This window comes from Pseudorca crassidens, chromosome 21 (assembly GCF_039906515.1).
Source record: "Pseudorca crassidens isolate mPseCra1 chromosome 21, mPseCra1.hap1, whole genome shotgun sequence".
Taxonomy (NCBI): domain Eukaryota; kingdom Metazoa; phylum Chordata; class Mammalia; order Artiodactyla; family Delphinidae; genus Pseudorca; species Pseudorca crassidens.
This window is the reverse complement of record NC_090316.1, coordinates 20,940,548-20,966,088: the sequence shown is the minus strand read 5'-3', so window position 1 is coordinate 20,966,088 and position 25,541 is coordinate 20,940,548. Positions and strand designations below refer to the sequence as shown.

General features: G+C 41.3%; 1 protein-coding gene across 5 annotated transcripts in view; it reads left to right on the top strand.

The window, feature by feature from the left end:
• The first annotated feature begins 245 nt into the window (after window positions 1–245).
• MTUS1 (microtubule associated scaffold protein 1) overlaps window positions 246–25,541 on the top strand; it is a 158,909-nt gene continuing 133,613 nt past the window's right edge. For 3 of the 5 annotated variants that reach the window (XM_067721570.1, XM_067721569.1, XM_067721565.1), the window contains exon 1: window positions 246–378. The gene's annotated coding sequence lies outside the window, so the exon portion shown is untranslated. Of the gene's footprint in view, window positions 379–706; window positions 833–8,315; window positions 8,430–25,541 lie in introns of those variants that run through there. The other 2 variants (XM_067721568.1, XM_067721566.1) reach the window with 2 other exon arrangements.

Here is a 25,541-nt window from a genome sequence, read left to right as displayed (position 1 = left end):
CTCGGCAGCAGGCCAGGTTTGGGGCCCTAGCTCCGGGCACGGCTGAGCCCCGGTCGCCCGCGGGGACCTGCGTGGTTTCGGACCTGTGAGGTCTCGGGCCTCTGTGGTCTCCGACCTGCGCTTCTACCAGGTGCGCAGGCAGCAGCCCGGGGCGCCGCGTCGCGCGTGGCAACAGGTGCATCGCGTCCAGAAACAGACGCCGCAGGCGTGGGGCGGGTCGGCACTTAGCCCGGGAGCGCGCGCGGCTCCGGGATTGGGACCCGGGAGCGCGAGAGGAGGGAGGGAGCTGGCGGGCGGGCCAGGCCCGCCTACCTGCGGAGCGGAGCCCAGCCGAGCGGAGCGGAGCGCGGCGGGAGCCTCCAGGGCCGGTGTCTCGAGGTACAGCCCCACGCGTCTTTCAAGTTTCTTGGGGCGCAGCGCCCTTGGCTGCCGCCTGGCCTTTGTCTCCAGCTGCGAGGCGCAGGCTGGGGCCGCCTGGAAGGGGCGGCGGCGGGCGAGGGGGGCAGAGGGGGCCGAGTTTTGCCATTTACAAGTTTCCCGAGCTCCCAGCCCTGGCTCCACCCCCGGCGGCCGGAGAGGCGGGGAGGCTGGGGCGCCCCGGACTCCGGGTTCCCGACTGGCAGTTGCAGCGGCTGGTGGGGGCGGGAGTTGGCGACAAGTCGTGGGTCCCCAGGTGCAGGCGCTGCCCGCTGGGCACTGGTGGCACCCGGGCCTCCCGGGTGGGCCTGGCGCGACTCCGCCGAGGGTCCAAAGGGCGCCCGGGCTCGGAGTGCTGGTCTCCCGGCTCCTCGGGGGCTCGGGGTTGGCTCGGGGTTGGCTCGAGGCGCTGCGGGTAAGTGCGGAGTTGCGTCGATTGCCCAGCCGGTGCGCAGTGGGGAATCTCGGGAGAGTGTGGAGAGCGGACGCCCTGAACGCGACCGTCACAGGGTGCCGGACTGGCTCCGAGGGAGGGGGCGGGTATTCTGGGACCTTGGGTGCCAAAGTTGGGGGAAAGATGGGGAGGCTGTGGAGGGCTGGTCTCACGGCGGGGGGGGGGGGGGAGCAGCGCAGCTCGTGCGGAAGGGACGGATGCGGATTACGTAGCTGTCACCTTGAAAGTGACCGAAGGCGTTTACTTTAGAGTTAGTTACGCAGACTGACAAGCCCGCAGCCGGAAGCCGCCCACCAGACACTTGACCCGCCTGGGCCCGTCCGGACCCCCCCTGGGCCTGGCACTCAGTCTTCCTGCTGGGCGGTTCGCTTGGGCCCATTCTCAGCATAAGCAATCAGGGCTGAAAAGATGGCATTAATGAGGTTGCTGCAGTTCCCAAGGTCCTCTCGCCTGTGTCTTATTACTTCCTGCGGTTCACATGTGCTTTTGTAGCTCTTTAGAAAAATGCACTCTTAACTAAGGTCACCTGATTGACTACAGTAATTAGTGGACTTAGGTGTTTACCTACCTTAAATAAATCTCTGTCCTTTTTTTTTTTTGTCAGACATAAACTCTTTTCTACTAAGTTATTTATTGATTCTGACTTGGACTAATTTATTTTGGAGTAAGAATGGAGAGATTAATTCTTCATTTAGCCTGCAAAAGTTTCACATGCCCCATTAACTACTATTTGTTTCAAGTAGTCAGTGTACTAAGAAATCCAGTGTGTTTTGTTTTCTTTGTTTGAATAAAGTCTTAGGCGAAACGGGAGATGAAAGCATTTGTGTTTTGCCAGGTGATAGGAATTCAATCATCTTCACATTAAACCTTGAGCCCTTGCGCTGGAGGGTGAGCCTGGAGGGAAAGAGGCAGACCATCTAGGAGGCAGGGGAATTTTAAAAAATGAGAGTAGCTCCTTCCTGGGAACCTATGACCTCCTTAGGGAGTTTAGATACACTTAGAAAACAGTGTGTGGTTAACCCTGAAAGGAATTGCATAGTTGGAATTGCAGTTCTGTAGGCAAACCTATTTTTCAGGGATAATTAGGGCAGGAAATGATGGGCAATTTAAATTGAACCAATGATGTCCTGTTTGTATAATGCTTTACAATGTATAAAGTGCTTCTGTTGATTTTTTTTTTTTCTCCCCTCAAGTACAAATTTCCCTAAGGAAAGTTAGGCTCTAGAGCACGGGCTCAGTAGTTGTGGCGCACAGACTTAGTTGCTCCGCGGCCTGTGGGATCATCCTGGATCAGGGCTCGAACCCGTGTCCCCTACATTGGCAGGTGGATTCTTAACCACTACACCACCAGGGAAGTCCCACAGTATTTTCTTTATACTTGCTAACCTATAGCAGATTTACTTATTACAGTATATAGTTTATATAAAACTATAACTGTAGTTAATAGTGTTGCATGACGTTTTCTTTTCTGCTTAACATATCATGAGAAACTTCCCATGTCATTATAGTTCTACATAATATTAGTGGCTACATAATACTACACTGTATAGATGTAACAATTTATTTAACCATTTCCTTATAGCTGAACTTTTCATTTATTTCCAATTACTATTATTAAATATATACTGATGCAACAAATATCCTTTATAAAACTTTATATATCTCCTGTATTTCCTTAGGATGGAGTCCTGTGGAATACAGTTGATGGCTCAAAGATCTATTGATACAGAGTGACCACTGCTTCCAAAAAAAAAATGTTTTACCAAAGTTTGTTCCCACCAGTTCCCATTCTATGAGAGTACTTGTGTTACTGTATTTTTGTTAATATGGAGACTCATCCTGCAAAGGAAAAATAATTATTGCCAGCCTTATAGGTGAACAGTGCTATCTCAATATTTAAATTTCATTTTTTTGATTCCAAATGATGTTGAATATAAAAAATCTCTAGTTATTTTCAATTTTTATTCCCTTTTAATTGAATGTAGTGCCCAGTTTTTCTCCTGGAGATACTAGTATTTTTCTAGTAATTCATAAGAGCCTTTGATAGTAAACTTTTGCCTTTCGTCGTGCAGATATTCGCCCCCCTCCAATTTTGTCTTTGTCTTATAAAGACAAACACTTAGCACATGTTTATAGTAGTTTTGACTTATAGAAGTTCTGTACTTTAATGTAGCCAAATCTGTTGACTTTCTCAAAAACAAAAATTTTAACTCTTCTGAATCATAGCCCAAGAATGATGTATGACAGTGGCACAAGATAACTTTTACAAGAATTCTCCAGAATTCTGAATTGGAGTTTTTTCAAATCCATTAGGAGAATCTCCATGTCTTGGAGTAGAGACTGTTGCAAAACAGATTGCTCTGTTGATGAGAGATAGTTGTGCATGGTATGTAACATTAGGAACAACATTCTTTGAAATCTGAGAAGAAAGTTTTAAATCCCAGGGAATGAGCTTTCAGATCTGTTCTGTGATTATGTAAACTGGACTCACAATCCATTTATCTTCAGTAGTTCATTTATAGTATTATCTTGTCACAATTCTTCTTTTTCTATTCATTATTGTGGTTTCATACTGAATTGTTTTTTTAAAAATGTTAACACTTTTTAAAATTTTTATTTTATTTTTTGTCTGTGTTGGGTCTTCGTTGCTGTGTGCGGGCTTTCTCTAGTTGCAGCTAGCCAGGGCTGCTCTTGGTTGATGTGTGTGGGCTTCTCATTGTGGGGGCTTTTCTTGGGGCAGCATGGGTTCTAGGCGCGCCAGCTTCAGTAGTTGCAGCATGCGGGCTCAGTAGTTGTGGCTCACAGGCTCTAGAGCGCAGGCTCAGTAGTTGTGGCACACGGGCTTAGTTGCTCTGCAGCATGTGGGATCTTCCCGGACGAGGGCTCAAACCCGTGTCCCCTGCATTGGCAGGCGGATTCTTTTTTTTCTTTTTTTCCACACACACACACACACTGTATTTTATTTTTACAAGAGATAAATAAACTGACACCAAGCATTGCAAATGGATGACCACAATAAAAGCAACAATGATTGCAATTACCAAACACGAAACACACTCATATACTATGTCATAATGTTGACATTCAGTCCAGCAGTCCTCCACTGTAACAGCTCCTTTACTTTGCAGTGAAAATTGATTTGTATATTTTTTGCCTCTGAGTCCTTGTGGGATTTTCTTTTTTTATTCAAACAGAAAGTAACAAAAATTATAATCCTCCTCATCAGTTCACTCAGTCCCATGTAATTTTTTTTTTATCTTGATATTTTGTTAGCACTTTTATGAATTCATCAGTTTTCCATTAGAGTTCTGAAAATGTTTATTCATTCAGCAGTATAGTCAGTTATCAGAAACCTGTACTTGTCAGAGTCTTTTCCATGAATTCCTTGAAGCTGAAACCCTTTTACAGGAACATTTTTGCAAAAGCATCAGAGTACACCCAGAACTGTCTGTAAATGACAAAAGACTTAAAAATGACCAGGGTTAAAGTTTTGATGGAAGTTCATAATAATGCAATTGACAAGGAAATTTAGTTATTTCTGAGATATACATTTTAAAGTAATAACTAGAATTATGACTTATAACATTATACCAGACATATAAGATTTTTAGAAATTTCATGTTATGTCTGAAGCATTTATATTAACATATTTCCATACAAATAACCCAAAGAAAGTTTTGTATTAGTTGTTTTTTTTGTTTGTTTTTTTATATTGCAGGTTCTTATTAGTCATCAATTTTATACACATCAGTGTATACATGTCAATCCCAATTGCCCAATTCAGTACACCACCATCCCCACCCCACCACGGTTTTCCCCCCTTAGTGTGCATACGTTTGTTCTCTACATCTGTGGCTCAACTTCTGCCCTGCAAACCAGTTCAGTTCATCTGTACCATTTTTCTAGTAGTAACCACTGCTCCAGCAGGGAAGCCCCATACTGAATTGTTGATATGAGTCTTTTTTTTTCTTTTTTTTTTCTTGTGAATTATGACTATTTATTTCACATGCCCCCCCTTTGAACAACCACAACATAGACATTCAAGAAAAAGAAGAAAACAGTCTTCAGCTGATTCAAACCAGTGATACCAAAAGACTCACTATCTATTTATACACAGGATAACTATATTCTTAAGTAACCAGAGTTACTCCTACACCTTTCGTTTTCTTTTCCTTACCCATCCTCATCTCTATTTTTTTGAACATCTTTATTGCAGTATAATTGCTTTACAATGGTGTGTTAGTTTCTGCTGTATAACAAAGTGAATCAGCTATATGTATACAAACATCCCCATATTTCCTCCCTCTTGCATCTCCCTCCCACCCTCCCTATCCCACCCCTCTAAGTGGTCACAAAGCACCGAGCTGATCTCCCTGTGCTAGTGGCTGCTTCCCACTAGCTATTTATTTTACATTTGGTAGTCTATATATGTCCATGCCACTCTCTTCGTCCCAGCTTACCCTTCCCCCTACCCGTGTCCTCAAGTCCATTCTCTAAGTCTGCGTCTTTATTCCTGTCCTGCCCCTAGGGTTTTCAGAACCTTTTTTTTTTTTTTTAGATTCCATATATTTGTGTTAGCATACGGTATTTGCTTTTCTCTTTCTGACTTACTTCACTCTGTATGACAGACTCTAGGTCCATCCACCTCACTACAGATAACTCAATTTAATTTCTTTTTATGGCTGAGTAATATTACATTGTATATATGTGCCACATCTTCTTTATCCATTCATCTGTTGATGGACACTTAGGTTGCTTCCATGTCCTGGCTATTGTAAATAGAGCTGCAATGAGCATTGTGGTACATGACGCTTTTTGAATGATGGTTTTCTCAGGGTATATGCCCAGTAGTGGGATTGCTGGGTCGTACGGTGGTTCTTTTTTTTTTTTTTAATAAATTTGTTTGTTTTATTTATTTATTTTTGGCTGTGTTGGGTCTTTGTTGCTGTGCACAGGCTTTCTCTAGTTGCGGCGAGCGGGGGCCACTCTTGTTTTCAGTGCGCAGGCTTCTTGTTGTGGTGACTTCTTTTGTCGCAGAGCACGGGCTCCAGGCGCATGGGCCTCAGTAGTTGTAGCTTGCAGGCTCTAGAGTGCAGGCTCAGTAGTTGTGGCTCACGAGCTTCGTTGCTTCGCAGCATGTGGAATCCTCCCAGACCAGGGCTCGAACCCGTGTCCCCTGTGTTGGCAGGCAGGTTCTTAACCACTGCGCCACCAGGGAAGCCCCGTATGGTAGTTCTTTTTTTTTTTAAGTTTTAAGTTTTATTTTATTTATTTTTTTATACAGCAGGTTCTTATTAGTTACCCATTTTATACATATTATTGTATACATGTCAATCCCAATCTCTCAATTCATCCCACCCCCCCACTTTCCCCTCTTGGTGTCCATACATTTGTTCTCTACATCTGTGTCTCTATTTCTGCCCTGCAAACTGGTTCATCTGTACCATTTTTCTAGGTTCCACATGTATGCGTTAATATACGTTATTTGTTTTTCTCTTTCTGACTTACTTCATTCTGTATGATAGTCTCTAGATCCATCCATGTCTCTACAAATGACCCAATTTCGTTCCTTTTTATGGTTGAGTAGTATTCCATTGTATATATGTGCCACATCTTCTTTATCCATTCATGTGTCAATGGGCATTTAGGTTGCTTCCATGACCTGGCTATTGTAAATAGTGCTGCAATGAACACTGAGGTGCATGTGTCTTTTTTTTTTTTTTTTTTTTTTTTTTTTTGCATGTGTCTTTTTGAATGATGGTTTTCTCTGGGTATATGCCCAGCAGTGGGATTGCTGGGTCATATGGTAATTCTATTTTTAGTTTTTTAAGGAACCAGTATGAGTCTTTTCTTGATGTCTGATAAGATGTATATGTAATTTAAAATGTTTTCCAAATTAATTTTTAACACTACTCATAAACTATTGATTTGAAGGGGAAAAAAAAAGCGTTCCAGATTTCTCAAACTTGGGTTATCTTTCCATACATGGAAGCTTAAATATACCCTGAGGATGTCTAAAGACCTCACGAAGAGTGCCCTCTCCGTAGGAGCCTGAGTTCCTGCCTTTCCCTCCCCATCTTTTTGAGCCTAACAATAAGCCATAGGCCCATATATGAGCTGTGAGGATGAGGTTGGTATGTGGTGTGTGTTTGGAGGTACTTAGAAATGGGCCCAGACTCTCTGGAGGTAGGTGAACCTAGGAGGAAGTGACCATCAGCACTTAGCTGGCAGCAGTGGCTTGTGGCCGCCGCAGGAGATAAAGAGTGACCAAGAATGAGTGATCCTGACCTGCAGGAAAAGAAGGATTAAATGGTTTGGTATGACATTAGCCAGCCTGAAATGTGGTACAGAAAAGCATGCTTTGATCAGGATTCTCCACACTTGGCTTGGGACAGTCCAATGTAACTAGGAACTGAGTTTGCCAACTTCTAACAATTTACTTCTAAACAAGTTTTATAAAAGATTGCCCTAATGGTAGTTTCCTTTTTTTTTTTTTGGCCGCATCAGGCAGCATTCGAGATCTTAGTTCCTCGACCAGGGATCAAATCCGTGCCCCCTGCAGTGGAAGCGGGAGACCTAACCACTGGACTGCTAGGGAAGTCCCTGGTAGTTTCCTTTTTAAAATGACCTCAGTATTCTTTGAAATCAGCAGTTATTACTCTTCTGTGTGGGTGGTTATTCATGATATTAATGCATGACTTTTTCTTGTTCACTTGGCTCCAGATGAAAAAGACGTTTCCATTTTGGGGATGACAGATTTGGGGACTAATCTTTACTGTGTAGATAGATACAATAAAACTTCATTTTCATATACCATAAGTAACTTTGCAATTTGTGATTGCCCTGATGTCTAACTTTTACACAATCAAGGAAGAAATGGTTTGCTCCACAAATTTAGAGTGTAAACAAGGTTGAACCTAGCGATATTTTACTTAGGTAAATAGCTTTCGAGCATTTTAGAAGTACACATTTGCATACAAGTCTGATTCCCAAACAACTTTGTTTGTTCATTAAAGCTAGTAGGTTTTCCTTAGCCTTGTGTTTAAGTCCCATACTGAAGAGAAGTAAAAATGTATTTACTTAAAGATAAACTGTATTTAGGTCTTGCGAGTAGGCCCAGATCTAAATTAATAAATGTTTTTGTGTACACATTACTTACATGAGTAAAAGAAAAACCACACATCCTACCTAATAAAAGTTACATCCTAACTTTTATTTCATTTTGAAGTTGTAAAACTACAGATAGTTTTAAAGGCAGTTAAAGTTTCTTTTAAGGAAAGGTTTACCTCTTTAGTAGGGTTGAATAGATTCTTCTTGAGCAGTGAAGGAAGATGAAGAGTGGGCCAAAGTTCCTCAAGCTAGCTGGAAAGGGCAGAGTGGTCGCGAGGAAATTTCTTCCAGGTATTGTCATTTCGTTTGAAATTGTACTGATTTCACGTTTCAGTAAGAGCTGTGCTGAGCTGAAGGGCAGGCCTGGCCAGCCCCCTACTGTGTGCGCACAGCAAAAGGAAGAGCCGAGACTAGGAAGAAAACAGCCAGGAACGAATCAGTCTTCTAGGTAAGGTGCCATGGAGAGAGGGTTTTAAAGCCATTAAATTACCTTATCATTCTTTTAATTCGTGCCTTGTCAATTTATATTTAAGTTCAATGCAAAGAAAAGAAAATCAGTGTTTAGTTTGAGGGCGAATCATTCATAATCACCCTGATCTTCTGCAGTTAACCAAAACATTTCAGGACATTTTGTGTCCTCAGTTGGCACTGAGGAAGGAGCCCCTCTGGGAGAGAGTCACACTTATCAAGAGTAGGAAGGAGAGGTGAAAAAATATATTCTTGTGTGAATAAACATATAGCATGACTAACGTTTATGGCAGTGTTCACGTTTGACTGTTGGCTGTTAACTCATCTTCTATGCTTTTTCTGCATTAGGAACTTGGTAATATTTAACTCGGGCATTATTTACATACACCACAATTCTGAAGGAAAAGTCAATATTTCTTCATCTTATTTCAGATAAGCAGGTCATATAATGTGTCCAGTGTTCAGTGACAAATGAGAAATTCCCTTTTATATTTATCTTGTGGATGGTCTTGATGGCTGGTAACAATTAATGATATCCAGTTGAAACTGCATCTTTTAAAAACATAGTTCCCTTGGCTAGCTTCATGGAACAAAAATAGAAGGCAGTATAGATATAGGCAGTCTGAGATATGACATCCACACATGGACTCACCCCCTTTTCCCAAACTCTGTGTCAAGTTGATCGAGTTGTATTTACCAGAAGAGCTGCCAGTTAAACCTCCTTGTGCTATAAAAAGTCTTTTTTCTTGTACAGTAAACTGCTACACTATAGTCATCTTATTCCTGGGCAGATTATAGTGTTGAACCATGTTTGCACACTTCTACTAACCTAAGAGTCTATAATTCAAATGAGGATTTCAGATGTCTTGGTGGTGAGAGAGTAACAAAGATGGGAGAAATGGGTTACAGAGGGTACATTTTTTTATTAACCAAGAAAAATGCGCTTGTTTTGTTGGTCTTCAATCTAGACCCCATTTTTTTTTTTTTTTTTTTTTTTTGCTGTACGCGGGCATCTCACTGTTGTGGCCTCTCCCGTCGCAGAGCACAGGCTCCGGACGCGCAGGCTCAGCGGCCATGGCTCACGGGCACAGCCGCTTCGCGGCACGTGGGATCCTCGCGGACCAGGGCACGAACCCGTGTCCCCTGCATCGGCAGGCGGACTCTCAACCACTGCGCCACCAGGGAAGCCCGAGGATTATGTTTTTATGTTAAGTGATGAATAAAAGGCATGAGTAACAGTCCTTGCTGTTGGAATCTTAAGTTTGATTTTCATCTGCCTCAAACCATGATTTGAGCACTTTCTACGGGCCAAAGACTGTGCAGGGTAGATATGGGGGAAAAAAAGGAAAACTGCTCCAGTTCTCAGAGGAGTCAGCCAGAAGAGCCTCCGCCATTGGGAAAAGGGCAGTTTGGGACAGTTAGTGTGTCCAGGTTACTAGACATATCCTCTTGAGTCGTTACCATTGTGTCATACATTGGAAATTCTGCTTACTACATTGACCAAATTTTGGTAGACATAAAGTTTTTTTTGACAGTTTTGGTTATCTAAAGACTTCTGATCCTTAATCACTCTTATTCTTTTCCTTCTCACCAAGAGATACTTAGCACTACAGTCTGTGGTTTCACTTACTTTCTCTGGATAAGCTTTTTAGTGACTTTTTCCCATATCTTTTTATTACTTCTTATGAGCTTCTTGAGGATAGGGTTTAGACCTTACGATGCTGGGTAAGATTGTACTTTGAATAATTATTTGTACCAGATGTAGCCTGGAATAAATCATCTGGAGCTCTGAGCTCTGATGGCATGGAAGTTTGAAATTCTTTCTTCAGTTAGTCACAGCTACTAGAGGTCTTTTAAGCCTGAGATATTAATTTCCTCACTGCTTTTCTCGACTTTTCTCCTTGTCCTCTCTTGGTGCCTCTCCCCTCCATCCACCGTGATACACTCAGCAAGCAGCTCAGCCTGTCACTTCATGTCCCTCTGGAAGACTGTACCGTTAGGAGTTAGGGTCCCATAGAGCTGGAAGGCATGAGGCTCCCATTCCTTTGCAGTTATAATTCTGTTTTATTATGAGGTGCCATTCTCAGAACATCTGGCAAACCCACGTGCAAATGTACAGAATTAACTCCACTTGTGATCATTTAATTCCGCTCTCCATTTAGGCAGACAGTCACATGTTGACAGTTTCTCGTGAATAGAGACTTGGGCTGTTTCTTGTCTGGGGAAATATGTATTTACATTTTAAAGAGGGATTTAGATGAAATTTTCAGTCTGGGATTGTTTCTCTTAATACCTTTAATAAGATTTGTTTCAGAGTAGTTTTGCGTTTCTGTAGAACTTTTTGATGATTCACTAGAATTGCTGGTTATTGAATTTGATGTAGTTCTCAAGTATTGAATTTTGTGTTTAACGCTTAAAAAGTTCTGATGTGGCTTTAAGGAAATATTAAATGACAACTATGCAGAGTGATTTACTAATTCATTTTAATGCCAGTATAAGAAGAATGGGTCCAGCCAATGAAAAGGGAATGGAGATGGGAAAAATCCTGCATTTCTCTTTTTATGAAAAATACTTTAAGTGATTTTATATTGCAGATGTGACCATTTTTTCTCTTAGTTGTGACTATTATGTTAGAAAATGTTGGGTTACATCTTGTTACGCTGAACATTTAAAATTTATAACTGTATAGGTACATAATCAAATAAAAATTGTTTTCTACTTATATGGTGTATGTGGAAGCCTCCAGGGCTGGTTATTGTTTTTTTGTCTCTGCTTGCTCTTGTTTTTATTAAAATTGGAATAATAAAACAAATAGAGGTATTTCAACCTTGAGCTAGATTTTGCTCACCCTGATGTCCATTATGAAACCTTGGGGGCATACTGTGTTATAGAACTGGAAAAAATGTTACTGGTATCCAGAACATTTGGCACAAGGATGTACTAGAGAGCGCACAGACTTTGAAGTTAGACCAAATAGGGTTCGTGTCTGAGCTCTTCAATGTTAGCTTCGAGGCTTTGGATAAGTTAATTCAATGCCTTTATGCCCAGCTGCCTCTTCAGGACAGTGGGGATAATACCTGTCTCCTGGAGTTATTCTACCACAGTGCCCAATATATGAAAGGTATAAATGCTAATTATTTTCCTTTGTTTCTTGTTTTAAACCTCTTCTTATTCATGGATAGGAAGTTTCATTAATTTTCTCCACTCAGTTTTGGGGGTGTTGCTTGGATCCTCTGGTGCTCTCTGTAGGGAATTAAATTCCAGGAACAGGAGCCTGATAACTTTCCTCTTCCTTAAAAAGAATTGGTTTATACCAGTACCAGTTGAGATTATTCATTATTTATTCTTCAACTCCACCTTTGTTACCTCTTGGTTTTCTTGGAAGTTTGTGTTTAGTGGAGTTGCTGATTTTTGTTTTTATATTTGAGCTGTATTTTTTTTTAATTAAAGCAGATACTTTCATCTTTGCTAAAATCTGTAAATTATGTTGCCAGTTTGCTGTCAGCACATTCTAAAAGCTCTCAGAATTGAATCATCACTTTGAACCAGTAAAGCGCTTGTGGATTTTAAAGTACTGCCATCCTCTGTTCTAATTTTTAACCTGTAACTTAGTCCAACAACATTCATATTTAAGAGTTTTGGTTTTAAAATGTTACCATTAATATATATAATTATTGAGGTAATGCTGAATTTTCATCTTTTGGACAAAGTGAAATAAAACAACACCATATGTTTTTGGAAAGTAACTTGTAAGTACGACATTAAGGATGTTTTCATTCAATTATCACATCAACCCTATGAGGTAAACAGGGCAGGTTGTGAGAGCTCTGTTTTATACATGAGGAAATTGAGAAGCAGAACTCTTTGGATAAGTGTTTTGTATTATGATGAGTAAGTTATGGAACCAGGACTAGGACCGAGATCTTCCCTCCTGGTCCATTCCCCACTCCAAATATGATACTGTTACTTGACTAATTCTAATGCCATAAGAAGTAATAAATCACTGTTGCTAGGATTTTCTTCACATTGCTGCTGCAGTGGGATCAAAGGCACATGGTAGTTTGGAAATGTAAAATTTCAGATGACATAGCTTAGAATTATGGTTTGTTGTTTTTCCATTTTCTAGCCCCAGAACATAAAACAGAATGTTAAATCTTGTAAGCCATTATGATTAGTAGCAGAAATGGAAAATTGACAGTTACAGATCATTACAACCGTATATTACATTTCTATAAGAATTTATAGTTTTCAGACTGCTTTTTCAAAAAGAACCTAATTAGATTCCTTTGAACGATCATCTGAATCATTTGATTATACAACAATACATTGTAAAGTATACCCATTTTACAGATAGTAATGCAGGGTCATGCATGTTGAATAGCGACTAATATTTTTCTGAAACATTTTTTTTTTTCCTATGGAAGCTTTGAATCCTATTTCCTTATTTTAAGCTACATAGACGCAGGCAATTCTTGGGCAGATGGAGTTAATCCCAGGTAGAAATTTAACTAGGAGGTGAGGCCTGTTGTTAACCAGAACTGGGAAGAGAATGTCCCATAAAACCACCGTTACGCCTTAGGTATCAACCATGGTTTCTAGCCCTAAAGGTCAACAGTTCTTATTACCAAAGTGACTTCTAAGGAATGTCTGCTGTTAGGACTTGGAAAGGAGGCCCCTTCAGGGAGGTTGGCTCTTCCTTGGGCTGCCCCTGTGAGTTACATATGTACATACATTGACCTTCTGTTTAGGCACTCATATTGGCCAGTGGAAAGCCCAACACAGATAATCATTCTCAAGTAAAGGCTACAGGAAGTCGATGTTTAATGAAGGTTGCGAGATAAAATGTGAGGTGTTGACATGTGTAACTGCACCCACACATAATGACACACACACGCACACACAGTGACATTTTTCAATTGGTCTTGGAGTGATTCAAATGGAAGATTATTTCCTTTTCGCCAAGTGGATTTTGAAGGGATATGGCAAGTGTCTGAAAGAGTCTAAACATGTCCCTGTTCATGATCATTTAACACTTTCAGGAAAAGATTTTATTTTAGCTTTGAACTCTACCCTGTGCACCTGGTCTGTCCTTATTTCCCTCAAACAGCCTGGGCTATTTTTTGGGTAATTTCTTTAAGTAGCTGTATATAATTCAGAAATGAAAAGGATGCACAGTTTTTACATCAAATCATTTCTTTAGCCCAGTTGTACAAAGCTTGACAGTGGCCTTTGATAGGCACTATGTGTAAATGGTGGTTAGGTTTTAGTGATTTTACTTTCATAGAGACAGTCCCTTCTGTGTTGGCTCAGTACTATCCTGAAACTTTGGCTTATTGTTTTAACTCATTCTTTTTACTGATTTTCATGCAAAGGCTTACTTTTTGATGGGATTCTGAAAATTATCTACACCATGATGTAATATCCCCAAAAGTAAGAATTTAATTTTGTTTGCCTCCCTTATCAGGAATACTTAGAAGAGTGCTTTATATTTAGTTGACCCAAAAAATGTTGAAGAAATGCTGACTTAGACCGAGAGAGAATATTTTAGATTCTTGGGGGTCTGTTGGTTTGGTTATAGGCACCTGGTACCTGGTCCTGCTGACCTGCTTTTCAAGGCGACTGTTTAGGTCTGAAGCTGTAGTGCCCTATAGGGTCATGGCCAGAGACTTACTCCTCTAGGAGGGTCAAGGTGAATATCTTACAGTAAAATGTAAAAATCTCCATAAGTAGAGCAGGTTTGATGTCCATAAGATCAAAGGTGGTAGTGGGCGTAGTCAGCCTTCAAGGTTTCAGTTGAGTAGGAAGGGTGAGTTGGAATGTAGATTATAGAACAAGAACCAGGAAAAACATCTCTCCCTGCACCCTCACAGAAAGGCATTTTATTTTAAATATAGCAGTGAGTACATGTCAATCCCAAACTCCCAATCTATCCCTCCCTCCACCCTTCCCCCCCCCCCCCGTAACCATAAGTTCATTCTCTAAGTCTGAATCTGTTTCTGTTTTGTAAAGTCATTTGTATCACTTTTTTTTTTTTAGATTCCACATATGAGTGATATCATATATTTGTCTTTCTCTGTCCGACTGACTTCACTTAGTATGATGATCTCCAGGTCCATCCATGTTGCTGCAAATGACATTATTTCATGGCTGAATAGTATTCCATTGTATACCATATCTTCTTTATCCATTCATCTGTCAATGGACGTTTAGGTTGCTTCCATATCTTGGCTATTGTAAACAGTGCTGCAATGAACATTGGGGTGCATGTATCCTTTGAAACCATGTTTTTCTCTTTTTCTGGATATATGCCAAGAGTGGGATTGCTGGATCATATGGTAGCTCTATTTTTAGATTTTTAAGGAACCTCCATTCTGTTCTCCATAGTGACTGTATCAGTTTACATTCCCACCAACAGTGTAGGAGGGTTCCCTTTTCTCCACACCCTCTCCAGCATTCGTAGATTTTTTGATGATGGCCATTCTGACTGGTGTGAGGTAATATCTCATTATAGTTTTGATTTGCATTTCTCTAATGATTAGTGATGTTGAGCATCTTTTCACGTGCCTCTTGGCCATCTGTATGTCTTCTTTGGAGAAATGTCTCTTTAGGTCTTCTGCCCATTTTTTGATTGGGTTGTTTGCTTTTTTGATATTGAGCTGCATGAGATGTTTGTAAATTTTGGAGACTAATCCCTTGTCGGTCTCATTGTTTGCTAATATTTTCTTCCAATCTGTGGGTTGTCTTTTCATTTTGTTTATGGTTTCCTTTGCTCTGCAAAAGCTTTTGAGTTTAATTAGGCCCCATTTGCTTATTTTTGTTTTTATTTCCATTACTCTAGGAAGTGGATCAAAAAAGGTCTTGCTGCAGTTTGTATCAGAGAGTGTTCTGCCTATGTTTTCCTTTAAGAGTTTTATAGTATCCGGTCTTACATTTAGGTCTTTAATCCATTTTGAGTTTATTTTTGCGTATGGTGTTAAAGAATGTTCTAATTTCATTTTTTTTTTTTTTTTTTTTACATGTAGCTGCATAAGTAGAGCAGGTTTGATGTCCATGAGATCAGGCAAAAATGGTAGTGGGCATAGTCGGCATTCAGGTTTTCAGTTGAGTAGGAAGGATTAGTTGGAAAGTGGATAGTAGAACAAGAACCAGGAAAAATATCTTTATGTTCCAACCTGAATTAATGGATGTGTTCTGGAATACACAGTGCTGTTTATTAGCCATGTGATCTGTGAAAAAAAATTTTTTTAATTGAAGTAAAATTAAGTAACCTGAAATATGCTTAGCTTAAGCACACAATTATGAGTTTGGACAAATATGCACCTGTGTAGCCAACACAGTAATCGAGGTATAGAACGTGTCCATCACTCCCAGAAAGTTCTTTCAACCATGCGAGCAAGTTGCTGGGCTTTGGTCATCAGTAAAGTGAGGATTATGATAACGCTTGCTTTACAAGGTTGTTGCCACTATAACAGTAGCAGCTAACAATTGTGTGTGAGTCAGAACGTTTCCAAAAATTTCATGTAACTCTTAATCCTATGGGATGGAATGTTACTGTTATTTCAGTTTTTACAGATGAGGAAAATGAGGCCAAGATTATTTTTGGCTTGATCAAGGTGGGTAACCCAGTTACCGAGTAAATGTGGGAACTCTCCATGAGTAATGCCTGCCCTCCGTGTCTAGGCAGCTGTGGGTCTGTAGCTGTATAGAGCTACCAAATGTTAGTTGATTTTATTTCTGTGAAAAGGCGAGTTCGGAAAGAGATCAAGAGTACACATTTGAACTGAGTTTAATATCCATTGCTATTTATTAACTGTTTCTTGGGCAAGGTACTAAATGTCTGGAAACATCAGGTTTAACGTCCAGAAGGGGTGGAGGGATGGGAAGGAGGTGACTGTCATGGGACCTGTGTGTCCCACTGGGCTGTCAGCTGAGAGGGTGACTGTGAGAACACTCGGAGGACTTTCACGTGCTACACGCTCCTGCCGTTGTCCTTATCCGTGGAAGAGGTAGCTGCCTGCTCCCCCATACTGGCCCCACACACTGGCTGACTGTGGGCGGACAAGTAGGACTTGACAATGTGTCAGGGAGAGGCAGTTCCCACTTGTCAGTTTCTCGGTGCCATGAATACTGTGTTTACACAGCATTTTCTGTCTCAGGCCTTTCTGACATTCAAAAGCCTCAGACAGTTTTTTCAGCTATTAGGTCAGCCTCACTCCACAATACTTGTCACTTTATTTGGAAAGCGTCTTTAAAGAGAATTCTATTTTGATTTTCTTTCTGAAAAGTATACCCTTGGTACAAAACAGTATGCGTTGGTTTGACGTGGGTGAATCCCTAAGTAATCCGAAGGACTGCAGGATGTGTTCTGGCCTGAACAGATTCTCTGGTGCGTGCTTCCATATTCCTGAAGATGAGCCTTTCCCATCATGTGTTTAAATGCCAGTGATTAAACATAGCCCTTAACTTCAGGATTTAAATTTGGTCAGTTCAAACATCCTCTTCAAGGCTGTTCTCTTAAGGATTGTTTTCCTCCCTCCCCAGTACACCCACTCCTGGGATGGTTCTTAATCCTGGAGGAGCATTATAGCATCATAACATCACAGCAACGGGTGAGGGTCGTCTGGTCCAGGTGCTTCCTTTCAAGCTCTTGGCCTCTGCAGAGGCAGCTCATCATGGTTGGTCTTTAGATGCCTCTGTCCGTGTGTATCCCATGGGGCTTTTTTGTGTGCTGGCTTCTTGGTCTCTGTTTTGGCTCCCAGTGGAGGGGTAGAGCATACACTCACCCTTCCGTGAGCTGTCCAAGGCCTTTCTGATCCATTGGCCGTCTCAGCACTTCCTTTTGTGTGGGTCTTTCTGGTCCTCCCCTTCGATCTTCCTGGAGAGGGGGAAATAGCTCCCTGTAGCCCAGCCGGCATCCTCCCTACTCTGCCCACCCTCCTCTTCGTCACTGCCCTTTTCACCTGACTCAGAGGTTCCTCGTGAGATGTCATGAACCAGGTGTGCTTGGTGGCAGAATGTCTACCATGATGTACTGAAGTGGAAAAGAACTGCAATGTACTAAGATTTTCATCAAGCTAATTTATATAATCTAAACTGAAAGAATGTTCTTTACTCTGAAATTATGTACTCCTTTCATTTCTGTGTTAAAATGTCCTTTTATAATGTGTTGGTAGTAGTAAAAAGTTATTTTGTCTGAAGTATCTTTAGTGACAGAATTAAAAGCTGGCTTCCCCAGGTTGTCTCTCTAGATTTTTGGAGGGGAAATTTTACTTGTCCATAAAGTCGGAAAGGCTGAGACACACTCATTGGCCTGTTGCTCATCTTCAGCCCAAGCTTCATCTCCTCCAGGGAGCTATGCTTAATCATGCCCTCCAGATCCGCAGCAGTGGGGTCCATCCTCTGGGTTCCCTTAGGCTGTGTCACTTCTACTTTTTTTTTTAATATTTATTTAATTAATTTATTTTTTTGGTTGCGCTGGGTTTTAATTGTGGCTTGAGGGCTCCTTAGTTGCGGCACGCAACTCTTAGTTGCAGCATGCATGTGGGATCTAGTTCTCTGACCAGGGATCGAACCTGAGCCCCCTGCATTGGGAGCGCGAGTCTTAACCATTGCGCCACTAGGGAAGTCCCTGTCACTTCTACTTTTGCAGTTTTTGTAATTATTTATTTGTACTTTCTTGCCTTAACTGAACTACAGGCTCTTTGAAAACAGGGACTGTCTTCACCATTGTGTCCCTAGCAGAGCTGCTGGCACATGGTAGGTGAATAATGAATTTTGTTGAATGAATGACAGCTCTTTTAGTAAAAGGGCACTTTATAGCAGGGATGAGGAAACAGGCAGGGTGGTGTGTGAAGTAACTGACCCTCACTTAGCTTCTTGGGACTGTTCTAGTGCTCTTGTATGGGTTTTTTTTTTTTTTTTAGCTAATTGGAAGCTTTGAATATAATAAAAATCACATAAGGATTATTTCATGCCTTGAAAGTCTCTAGAATTAGGAGAATAGTTCTCAGGAAATTGGTACGGTTTAGATGGCTAACTAAAACATCTTACATTTATATGTTGGTGGGGAACAGAGTTATTCTCAGCTGTAAATATGGATTAAGTGAAACCACACTGCCCTCTTGCTTGTAACAGCTAAGCTAGGAAGTTAGTATCCCAAAAGAATGATGTTATGTTATATATTCTGATTAAAATATTTTGTACAGGGGTTACAGCCATGCAGAGAAAGGCATGAATGGATACTGGAATTCTTCACTTAAAAAAATAAAACTGGGCTATTGAATTTCACAAATTATTTTGTGAAGCAGTCCTTTCCTGTTTTTAAGTACAGATCTTCATTGCATCCATCTCTGCTTTTAAACTCCAAGCCGGCCTGTCTTTGCCATCAGGGCCACAGGTCTGTGTAAAGGGAAGCAGTGGTCCTGGCCTCAGTCAGTTTGGAATTTGTTGACCACAACTGGGCTGCAGGTTGACGTTGAGGCTGGAGTCTTATTATTGAATTATTTCTGCTGAGAATTTATTGCTGAAGGTAATTATTTAGAGGTTTCTGTCTCAATTGACTTTCACGTACCAATGATTTTAAAGGCTGTCACAGGCTGTCATTCGATTGGGAGCCAGATTTGGACCATTTTCACGGAGCCAAAAACTTGGCATTAAACACGTTCACTTTAGAAATATAAAGCTAAACAGAGCCCAGCTTGTGAATTTCCAAGTTCTTCTATAGCACAACAATCTGCATATTAAAAGTCTTTTTTTTTTTTTAATTTCACTGTCCCTTCTTCCAAGTCTCTGGAGGACAGAGTCTAAGATCCCATAGGCTCATTCTTCCTACACCCCTATTTGAGCAATGTAAAAAGTAGCCAGTTTTGGAGCAATGACCTTTTGTCCTGCTTATGAGGGTAAAGGAGGAGACGTGGCTGGGTTTCTCACTTCCTGAGGTCCATGTTGTATTCCTTTGTTCTCCTGGCACATTTCCGTATTTAGCTGTCCTGGAACTCCGGAGTACATGGCGGGGGAGGATACCTGACAGAGGGATACTCACCTTCAGGGCTGGAGACCCCAATAAGATGCTAAACGCCACAGCCAGGACCAGTGAGTGAAACTTCTTTATTCCTTGGATCTGCAGCTCTGGGTCAAGCCTACCTGTCTTTTTCTCAAATACTAGAGCCTATGTGTTGTTCTTAACGTTTTCATGAGGTCTCCATTTAATGTTGTCAGTAGAAGTCTGGAGAGCAAATATTTGACACTGTAAACTTGTGGGTTCAGAAAACATGTACAATTCTTTATAACATCCAAGTTGGGGATGAATGAAAGAGATAAATTTTGATATGGCATGATGTTGTTGAAGGAGAGGTACAAGGTGAAATACATAAACGTATTTTCCCTATTTTTTTTGTATGTTCTCCCTTGAAATTTCAGTTGTTAAAACATTCAAACCTAATTTGAGGTTCTTATGCTTCATTTTAGCAGTGAGAATGGAAAAACCAAACATTTAACTTGACATTCATGTTACCATAGCTGTATTTTATAGAGGTGTAGCAATAGATGGTGCAGACTTTTTTTTTTTTAACATCTTTATTGGGGTATAATTGCTTTACAATGGTGTGTTAGTTTCTGCTTTGTAACAAAGTGAATCAGTTATACATTTGTTCCCATATCTCTTCCCGCTTGCGTCTCCCTCCCTCCCACCTCCCCTATCCCACCCCTCCCGGCGGTCACAAAGCACCGAGCTGATCTCCCTGTGCTATGCGGCTGCTTCCCACTAGTTACCTACCTTACGTTTGGTAGTATATATATGTCCATGCCTCTCTCTCGCTTTGTCACATGGTGCAGACTTTTAACACCAGATATATTTAGTATTTCTGGTAGGCCTGTTCCAATTACAGAGTTATAGTATATGGTTATTTTTATAAATAGCGCAAGGGGATATTTAACTTACTATGCCGTCTTGGTATGCTATTCTGTTTTTGAAAGGTGACTAAAATTTTCTTTGAATATTTTTATCAATACCTACCTCTTCCCAAGGCTGTTATACAAATCTGAAATCTCAAGGTTGCTGCTGGACATGATACTTCAGGGAAAACACCCTCATCACTGAGTTGTTTAAAATTTCCTGGTACATGGGTTAACATTCTCACAAGAGCAGGAAATCTTTCAGCCTTTTTTTTTTTTTTTTTAACCCCGATGAAATCATGGGCACTACTGTTTGCATGTTTGGAATGGGAGCACAGCCTTGGTCAGGCCAACTGAGGGCAGTGTGTGTGTGGTGGTGGGGGGTTGCGCTATAAAGGTCATGACCCTGCTATCCTTGGAGGACATTCGCCTTTGCAGCCCTTAAGAGATTCTTGCTGTGTTAGCAGAGGAGTGTAGCTAATCCTACTGAGACTTGCCTGGCTTCTGAAGAGTTTATCTCTAAGGACATGATGATCTAGGGCCAAGTTCAGAATCAGAGAGGGGCTGCTGGCCTAAAAATAGTCACAGTTTAGGAGGAGGGCCTGATGGCACAGAGCCACTGCTGCCTTCCTGCTGCCAGAAGATGACCCGGAAAGGAGGCAGTCAAGTGGGGAGGCTGTGTGTCTGAAGACAAGTGTGAAAAGTGTAGGGGAGAGGAGTGTTCTCTTCCTGGCTGGTGTCCGGGGAGGTAACAGTTTCAGTGATTGACTTTTTAAAAACCCCAGAAAAAATAAAAGTAAACATTGGAGGTTATTCTTTTTATGAGGCTGGGCTTGGTGAGATGTATTTCTAGATGTTTCTAATTTGCAAGAAAATATTTTGTATTTAATGTTAGTCATAGTATGTTTGAGGAATGGAAACAGTAACGTGCCTTGTTTCCTATACTGCCTGGGAACACAAAGTGAAGCATTGTTTGAAAACTTGCAGACAACAGGTCATTTAAACAAAGACCTATACATTTTAAATTGAATTTTCTGGGAGGATTATTTAGCACACTTACTCATAACTCTTTTCAATACATATGGTGCACGTTTTATGTTGAAGTCACGTGGGCTTGAAGAAAGTTCAGTCTCCAAGTGAGACACAAAAGAATCTTTTCAGAAAGGTAGCTGTTTTTGTTTGGGTATAACATTCAAAACTTCATATTTATTTTAGAGACTTATTTTTTGTTATTTAAGGTGAAACCAGATCACTTTAGAACTTAATCAGTGGTCAGAAGGCCAAGAACACCCTTTTCCCTCCCAGCCTTCAGATAATTGTGGAGGTCTGAGTGGTGAAGAGGTGGAAAGTATTTTGTTTGAACACATACCTATTGATTTAGGAATGGATGGTCATTTATTTTCAAGGATTCTTCCACTGTATCTCAGAGTTGACTGTTAAGTATAAGCAATATCATCGGATTTGGGGGCCACAGCGAGGACTCCCTTGCCTTTGAAGGTATTCCTTGTCACCTTTAGCACCAAGACTAATCTGTTGCTAATTGGTGTTCTAGATCTGTGGGTCTGTTTTTTCTCATAAGTGTGATGAGAGACCATAGAGGGCTTTGGGAGGGGATTTGCATGAGCTCGCAAATTCAGAAGGATCATTCTGGTCGCTGTGTGGAAAATATTATTGTAAGGAGACAAGAGGCTAATGATTTGCTCAATTAGTTCTTCAGGAGAGGGACAGTAGTGGCTTGGACCTGGGGTAATGGTGAAGGTGAGAAATGGCCGCGTTTGGGATGTATTTTGAACGTAGCCCCTATTTAGGAGTGGCTATTGGGGTAAGAGGGAAAGAGAGGCATGAAGACTGACAACTGGGTTTTCGGCATGATCAACTTGGGTACCTAGTGGTATAGGTATTCTCTTTCAGGGAGAATAAGGAACACTGAGGCAAAAAGGAAGCTGGGGGTGTCCAGAAGCCCAGAGTTCTCTTTTAGATGCAGGACGTGTGAGATACCTATTAGACAAGCAAATGTAGGTGTTGACTGGACAGTTAGGCATTAAAATCTGGAGCTTTAGGGGAAGATCGGGGCTAGAGACATGCTCCTGGGAGTTGTTATTCCAACAGAATGTATTTGTAATAAAACCATGCGTTAGGAAGAGAAGAGGTTAAGCGGCTGAGCCCCGCCTTACTCCCAACATTGGAAGGTTGGTCAGAGAAAAATCCAGCAGAGGCGTTTGCCAAGAAGCAGCCTGCGCGTTTCAGAGGATAAAGATAGAGTAGTGCCTTTGAAGCCATGTGAAGAAGGTGTCTTGGACTGGAACCCTGTAGGGTGGGTGAAGAATTTTGTTCACCAGAGAACACTTCTGTTCACTCTTTGGTAAGTGTGTGTGTTCACTTTTTGTTAAGTGTGTGTGTGTGTGTGTGTGTAAGTGTGTGTAACTGTCATTTAGAATCTTTGATAAGCTTGAGGAAACCATGGTAGAATTCAGCCAAAGGTAAAAACAAGCACAACCGATTTCTTTAAAACACCAGAATGCGAGATTTAGTTACCCTTAGGCAACCTCACTTCAGAGAAGTGTGTACATTCTGTTAATCATTTTTGAAATATTGACTGTGGATGGAGGAACCATAATGCTCTTTGAGGGCCCCTAAGGTCCAAAAACACTTCTTTATATCTGGCCACTGCCCCTGGTGCTGTTTTAAGACCTTGGTTTGTCTGGGCTCTTACTTCAGAGGCCCCTTTCCACATCACATTAAAATATAACCACACTTGATATATTTAAACAGTTGAGTTGCTGTTGACTGCTATAAAACACTACATTTAAAACCTTTCTGTTCCTCGCCTCCTTGCCTGGTACTTACAATACTTTTCAGGTCTCAGCTGCACATGTGACTTGCACAGAGACCCCCCCTTCCACTCCTGTAATAGCAGCCAGAATGCCCCTGCCTTTCTTCATTGACTACAATTTCTGTTTGAACAGTTGTGTTATTTATTTTTTTGTCTATTTTGTTCACCCTGTAGTAACATGTAGCAGCATGTTTGGTGTACAGCGGGCACCCGACAGATTGGACGAGTGAATGTCGTCTAGAAAACAGATCTCTTAGAGGTGCCTCCGTAGCTTTGGTTTCCAAGCTCAGTGTCTTCTTTATTTTAAAGTTAGACTTACTGAGGTATAATTTATATACAGCATACGTTGCCGTTTTTAGTGGGTAGTTCATTGAATTGGGATAAACATAGAGTTGTATAACCACCAACCACAATTTAAAAAAAATAGAAATTTCCATTAGCCCCCAAAGTTTCCTTATACCCCTTTCAGTGCTTTCCCCTTACTCTCAGGCAAACACTGACCTCAGTCCTGTCCTTATGGTTTTGCCTTCCAGATAGTATATAAATGGATTTATATACCTTTGGGGTCTGGCATCTTTCCATTTAGCGTATGTGTTTGAGATACCTTTCTATTATTTGTTATTTTTTAACTTAATTTATTTTTGTCTGCGTTGGGTCTTCGTTGCTGCACTCAGGCTTTCTCTAGTTGTGACGGGCCGGGGCTGCTCTTCGTTGCAGTGCACGGGCTTCTCATTGCAGTGGCTTCTCTTGTTGCTTCAGTAGTTGTGGCTCGCAGGCTCTAGAGCGCATGCTCAGTAGTTGTGGCGCATGGGCTTAGTTGTTCCATGGCATGTGGGATCTTCCCGGACCAGGGTTCGAACCCATGTCCCCTGCATTGGCAGGCGGATTCTTAACCACTGTGCCACCAGGGAAGTCCTCTTTCTATTGTTTGAATCAGTGGTTTACCTTTTTATTGCTGAGTGCTATTTCATTACATTGAATATACTGCAAATTTTTTATTCATCCACTAGTGATGGACATTTGTGTTTACTTCTAGTTTTGAGAAATTATTAGATTTTTCTTCCTGGTTTTAATTAGTAACACAGACAGGGTATTAAACCAGCATCAACAGCCCATAGCCCTGTATCCCCTTTCACATCTAATGTATTCATTTTCTCATGTTCTTCTACTATATATTTTTCATGATTGTAATCATAAAACACAAACATTTTTCCTAGTTGTTTTGTACGCATAGTTTTATATGGTTGTATTTCATTGTTACTCTACTGTAATCTTCTCATCAGCCCCTTGTTGGTCACATTTAGATAGTTTTCTAAGACAGTTGTAGAAAATATGCCAAAAAGCCTCAAGTCTCTCCTGTGACAAATTCTTGGCCACAGTTTACTTAAGACTCTTAATTTAGAAGTGATAGAAATCAGTCCAAGTGAACTGAGGCCAAAACCAGATAGGCGTTATAAGCATATGGAAAATTGCTCAGAACCCAAGTGTCAAGGAAGTTGTTAGGAACCAAGTCAGGTCAGTCATTTCGCCTCATTGTTTTCACTTCTGCTTCTCTTGGGACATTGGTAGCTGCCTCTTTCTGGAGACACTTGCTGCCTCCACTTCTGGGCACGTGGAAGAAGGGGGTTACCTCTACAGGGCTTGGACTGATAGGATTTTCAGTCCTAGGGAATTCCGTGGATACACTCTGCCTGACTGTCTCTTTCAAATCCAAGCGCTTGTTCGGAAGAGAGGATCTGACCTCGTTTGATGCAGGTGTCTACCCCAGGGCTAGTTCATCTAGTGGACCCACCTCGGGAGTAAAGGGGCTGTTGGCAGAGAAAGGGGGCTGTTGTGACCTGAGCCCACCCTCCAAGTTTTCCATCTCACGTAAGATTACATACAAGTCATTTTTATGACTGTTGAAGTTGCTTTCCAAAAGAGCAATAACAATTAGGTCTTAAAAGAGGAGGGATAGTCGGGGTTATTGTCTGTATCTATTGTTTTGTATTTGTGTTTAGATATTAAAAATAGTTGTTTACCACTTCTTAGTTTTGATGCATTACCTGTGAGAGATGTGTAATGGATAGCTAACAAAATCTGATTTACAGTCAACCTTTACTGAATGCTTACTTTATGTAAGTATTGTGCCCGAGACATCTGTAAAATACGGGTAATTTATTGGAAGCGCTTATTCTCTGAACCGTGAAATCAAGTTGAGATTTGTTTAACCCTGGAGAAGGAGTTTCTTATTAAGTGGGCCTTGAATGGGAGTGTTCCACGTAACGGTAGTTGTGTCAGCCTCGGTCTGGAAATGATATCACCAGTGGTGCTGGGAATTCCCTGGTGGTCCAGTGGGTAAGAATCCACGCTTTCACTGCCGTGGGC